This window comes from Branchiostoma lanceolatum, chromosome 15 (genome assembly GCF_035083965.1).
Source record: "Branchiostoma lanceolatum isolate klBraLanc5 chromosome 15, klBraLanc5.hap2, whole genome shotgun sequence".
NCBI lineage: Eukaryota > Metazoa > Chordata > Leptocardii > Amphioxiformes > Branchiostomatidae > Branchiostoma > Branchiostoma lanceolatum.
In genome coordinates this window covers 3,614,853-3,621,059 of record NC_089736.1, presented here as the reverse complement: position 1 = coordinate 3,621,059, position 6,207 = coordinate 3,614,853, and positions in this window count along the sequence as shown.

Sequence of the window (6,207 nt, the reverse complement as noted above, 5' to 3'; positions counted from 1 at the left end):
GCCTAAGTCGCCGCCCCTTGCTCAGCCGCCCGGAGAAAATCACAGTGCTTGATAGAGGTTACCTCTGCTCCCAGCGCCTTTTGTACTACCACTGGATGTATACGATTTTAGCTTATTTACATATGAATACGGCTTGCGGTGATAAAGAGAGGTTTTAAGCTCTAGGCGCGCTGCCTCTGGTGTCCCGTGAGGGAATGAACGATTGCCGGCGACGTTCAGCAACTACATGTCTGAACTGCAGAATACGGGCCCGGTTCGACCTCATCAAAGGCTGCTGCTATAACTCCTACCAAACGATTTTTGCCTCCTGGATTTCTCTCAGAATGAAGTCCTTTGTGATTGGCTGGTTCAGCACCGGTCTTTGTCCACCCGGTGCCCTCGCTGAATGCTCCAAGCGTAGGCAATTTGTTTGTATAGCCGTTCGTACGGTGAAATGGGGGCGTTATGGTCAGGAGTATCATCCGCATGATCCTAATGGGCGGTTGTTGCCGCGATATGATATTTTGGCGCCTCTGAATGGATGAGGGCCCATCAGTGACGTCATTGGACTATTCTTAAATGGTCGATTGATTGTCTTCCATGGTACACTCAAGATCCTCTGGGAAATAGTGCTTACATATTCTCAATCAGGTTGCTTTGGGCTGCTTACATTGTCTTCCCAGTCTGGATCACAAAAATATGTCAAGTATTCTTCAGGAAGAGTTGTGACTTAAAGCGGTTATCCTAGGATGCTGAATGATTGTATCGCCTGTCCAAATCTATATTCCAGTGAATGAACACTACAGAGCACTACAAAATATAGCAATGACAGTATTTTCCTGCTGCTTTTTTATACACAAATATAAGAGATGCTTTTATATAACAATAAAGACAATGCAGGTCTTTGATTTCAACAAATTGACAAATAGATGAAGCTGAACTAACGTGCGTTGTTTCCTCGCGTGAATTTTCAATACCTGCTTCATTCATGGTATACTGCTGTTACGAATCGTAATGCTATGTTGTGATTTTCAAATAACATGGCATCAAAAATGCTGATTCCACGACTGAGATGTTAGAAGGCATGGCACGTTCTGTGCACCGCTAGATCCAGTCCGGGGAGGATCCTGTGCTTCATGTTTCTCACAGCGACAGGCGGATGAATATTTGAGCGCGCAGTTAACTTGCTAACAAGCAGAATGCATTACTGTCTAAATTGATTATTAGAGACGTTTGTGTGGCTGTCACCGTATTCATGGATATATGTATGTACGTGTAATTTGTGCGTATCAATACAGAAGCCATAGGCTCCATAGAAATATTTTTGTCTGGTCTTTCTTTGGCTAATCATGTGCAGTTTTCTGATTGTTATCAATTCTGACTGTACCCGTTTTCTTAAATATACGGCTGGGTCTGTTATAAACCGGGTACAACACATAATTGGTCACAAAAGCAACAGCCAAGCAAGAAGTTGATAAAGATGCTGAAATAACCGTATTCTTTGACCTACACTAGATGTCTGTTTGCACGCCCTTTGTGATGGTATAGAATTTGTCCTACAGCAGCAAATCTGTCAGTGCCAAAAGCGCGTCAACCCCAGTTCAGAAGGCAGCTGCCGAATATTCTGCGCGGTGCAGTGTCGTGTCCCCCTCGCAGCCATACGACCTTCTAGGGACCTGCATGTTCGCTTCCAGCATTTAGATTAGGACTGCAGTCGTAAAATGGTGAGATAAAAGAAGGCAGTTTAGTTCGTGACAATCTTTGTTGAAAAAAAAGACAAATCATGTGGGCAACACGGAATTGAAAGAATCTCCATAAAACGTTGCTTATCGCAGTACTTCTACATTAAGGTCGCATTAAAGACGAAATATGACACATAAAAAGATGATTCTAATCTGTGAAGTATAGTTATGTCGTCCCTTTACGGGTAGAGCTAATGCTGGTTCTGTCATTATGATAAAGAGATGAGATCAGACGTAATGAGTACTCGAGTGTGACAGTATAGTACGACAAAGGAATACCAAAGAGACTTTATTTCAATTCTCCATACATATTTTGAGGGAATTCAAATAGAGAACGCACGAATGGAAGATTTTTCATTCATTGTGCATCATAAAACTTCGAACTGCATCTATATACCTTAACTCTAAAACACTGTCAATCAATGTTTATCTACCATGTGCCAATCATGCAATGTAGGAAATATCGCATTCGGGCAATTTTCAATGCTATACATCAAACTAATTTGTAAATCCATAGAATCAATATGCGGTGAATCAACACATGGCTATTTAATGGGGACTGGAATGCTCGCTCGGGAGTGCGGGAGGTTTATATGCATGCTTTGGCAATATTGATTGAATGCCCAGTCAATGGTATTGATATTACCCTCTTCAAAGATCTCAAGATTGTCTCATAAAATCTCAAGATTGTCTCATAAAATCTCAAGATTGCCTCATAAAATCACAAAAAATCACAAAATTTAGAGATTTTCAGAATAAATCTTGAGATGTTTTCATTTTCAAAGAAGCGTGAAGACTCCCGCTAGGGGTCATTATGATCCGTTGTGTATCAGAGAAGTGTTTCACAAAATATTGGGTATGTACCTTTAAGCTGTAAACGGTAAGAAGCATTCATCAAGGTTCTCTGCTAGCATGCTCATTCCAATGATAATCTGCTCGCTGTTTTGGCAATATTGACTGAATGCCCAGTCCATGGTAGATTACTCTCTGGCACTGTTGAACACCATCAACGAAAACTTGATGTTTGATGTTTTATCAGAAATCCATTAGATTAAAAGCTCTAATCTACTCTTCGTGGATTCATAGAAATACTTATGTACACAGCGCACATACATGTGTATGATTACAATTTGAACAGAAAACATTAAGATTACTCTCTGACATTGGTGAACGCCATCAACGAAAACTTGATGTTTGACATTTTATCAGAAATCCGTCAGATTAGAAAAGCTAATCTACACTTCGTAGATTCATAGATAAACATATGTACACAGCACATATACATGCGTATGATTACAATTTGAACAGAAAACATTAAGATTACTCTCTGACATTGTTGAACGCCCATCAACGAAAACTTGATGTTTGACATTTTATCAGAAATCCATCAGATTAGAAAAGCTAATCTACACTTCGTAGATTCATAGATAAACATATTTACATAGAGTACATACATATGATTACAATAAGCTTGTCTGCCTGGCGTTCCACTGTGTATTGTCTAATAATAAAGAAAGATTACAATACGAATAAAACAACAAGTAACTAGGCATGATGACTGCAGTTGCAATTGTTTTGCAACATATTCGGTTTCTAGCTCTATGCTTCTGTGTAGGAAAGTCTCAATTGTGAAAACCCCCGAATAGCAGCTTAATGTTGTAGGTGACACAGGTGGTATCGTTACGTTGTGTTAAGCAAAATTGCACAAATCAGTCAATACTCTCGTATGATTGATTATACCCTTGAGACTTAACGATCGTAACCATGCTACCGCAGCATTAAAGAAAATATTATTGCAAACCATTCTAACCGCTGCGTTTTTAATCTTTCGTTATCATAAACCGTTTAGTGGCTCACCGTTTGCCAGTCACGTTTCGGCACAGCCGATATAATTGCCACGGACTGTACATTTGCACATGCTTTAAATCACATGGAAATACAAAACGATGGACGGATATTTGCAACACTCACGCATCAACCATTTCAGACTTCTTGTGTCAAGTGTCAAACCATGATTTTCGAAGTTCAATTTGCATACTTTGAATCAAATGACAATACAAAGCAATCATCTTGGAGGATATATGCGGCCCTTACGTATCGACTATTTCATACATGTCTATGATTTTCGTACAATCTGTGTAGTGTAGCTTTAAATCGATTGAAAATACAAAACGATGGTTAGATCTATGTATCCCCAGGTATCAACGATTTCATAAATCAAGTGTCAAATGTCTAGCAATGCTTTTCGCACACTCCATTGGTGCAGCTTCGGTATAGTTATAGTCATGGGAACTACTAGATAAGCTAGGTGGAAAGGCCTAGAAGGATACATGAATAGAAGAGCCGATTTCAGAACCAAACGCTAATAAGATACCGTATAGCTATATATAGCTGGACATGAATTCCAAAATGCACAGATGCACGATATCTGATTCCTTTGACGAGTTGTATACAATCTATCTTACGTTAGCTTCTAAGGGACGTATATAGATAGCGTGTAGACGATCGAAATAGTTTCGTTTTATCTTGTCAGGATAGAGCAGTATGTTCATTGATTTTGACTCGAATTGTATAGCTGCATCAGACTGTATGGAACCAATGATGACTCCACAAAAGCAGGAGGGTCAGCGCAGCAACGATTTCATTATCTCGTTCATGTAAGTTATTCTACATAATGCTAGGTGTTGTAAGGGCATGGTTTCAGTGACGCCCTATGAATGCAGATATTTGCAGCAAATGTATGAAATCATACACTACACGAGAAGTCAAGGCAATCTACATGAGAGACTGATACTATGATATTGTAATTTGCTAAGCGAGAATCTTAGAAAAATAGGACAGCAGTTTAAAAAAAGGTTCAAATAGAAAAAGATGATTTGATTGCCAACCTAATCAACCTGTCTTTAAATACAACCGTTCCATCTAAATTGGAAAAGAATGGCTCTTGTAATTAGGACAATGAATAATTGGTAAGGGAATGAAAGATAATAATCTGGCAGATAAAAAGACGTTTCCTTATTCACATTTATTACACATAAGAACGTCTCTTGTGTTTCATATGATCATGCTTCATGCAGAGAAACCCTCTAACGGTAACATCAAGACGCTGAAATCGGCACTTAGCGTTAACCAGCTACCGTTATGCTTTTAAGTTAATACACGCCCGCTAGGATCCACTCCCACTTTCTCTGTGTGAGAGGTTTTAATGCAGTCTAAAGCCTGGATGATGTAAAAAGTAGATCAAATGATACACCCGTAAGTACATATTAAAGCCAAGTGCTTTTAACGCTGTACCTTTAGATAATGAAGCACATTTGATTACGACCCTTGGGGCTGAAAAGATCCTTACTAGTTTTGCAAAGCAGCTTATCAACTTCAAGGAATGGTAAATGATAGTGGCGACAATCCTTGGTTGTATCAAAGCTAAACACTATATTTCAGAAGATATTCTTTAAAGTCATTAGCAGTTATCGTTAGCTGTAGGCCTGCGCCTGAAACGAGCCGCTTGGTGTTTGAAAACTGCTTCTTGTATCTTATATCAAAGAACGTGTCTTTGGTAACTGTAAAGATGACAAATTGGTTTTCTTTAAGAAAATTGATGCAAAGTTGTTATCTCAGCACTCTTATTAAATCCACGTAAGCATATAACAATCATGTATGGTTACACTGGTGCATTGGCAGAGTGAGTAGCGTGTTCGCCTTGCATTCGGTAGGTCGTGTACATACTGTTTTCTCTGGTTTTATTTGGGAAAGAATATGGTAGTTAACACAATCCGCTACCAGCGGACAAGCCTCCTGCTATAGCGATTGCACAAACTTGTGTGGCCCAAGGGCTATTGAAATGATGACGGGCACCGCCTTCTGCACTATCTAATGAGGGAAGGACAAAAACATGGCCATACGGTACAAGTACACCTCTACGGGGATAATGAGCCTAAGGCCAAGTAAGCCTATCACACCTTGTCCAATTAATTCAGATACAACACGTTATTTGCGAAGATGCAATAGCCTCCTTTGCTGGCGTTTTAGGAGCACCGTTGTTTTTTTGGGGATAGCGCTGATTCGCGTTTTTCAACACGGGCCAGGCTCTAATGTCGGTTAGATCGCCGTAGGCCTTCTAGAGGCGCAGAAATGATCTCCCGACATTGGAACCTTGCCTGTATATATTTGAAATAGGAAAATCATCGCTCCCCAAAAATAAACGACAGTGCCCCTAGAATGTCTGCAAAGGAGGCTATGATATAGGGTCAGTGAACTCTTGTTTGATGTCAACTCTTTGAAGTGACGTGGATACCGCGGCACACCAAACAGACCTTGGAAAAAGTAGTTCAACCAGTAGCACGACTCGTCCTACTGTAAGGACAGATATCAGCGCTAATTAAACATGGCGCCCACACTCGCTGCTTGTATATATGCTGTTTGACTGAACGATTTTACAGACCGGTGGCACCGCCAATTAACATTTCACGTTTGCTTTATGGCATTA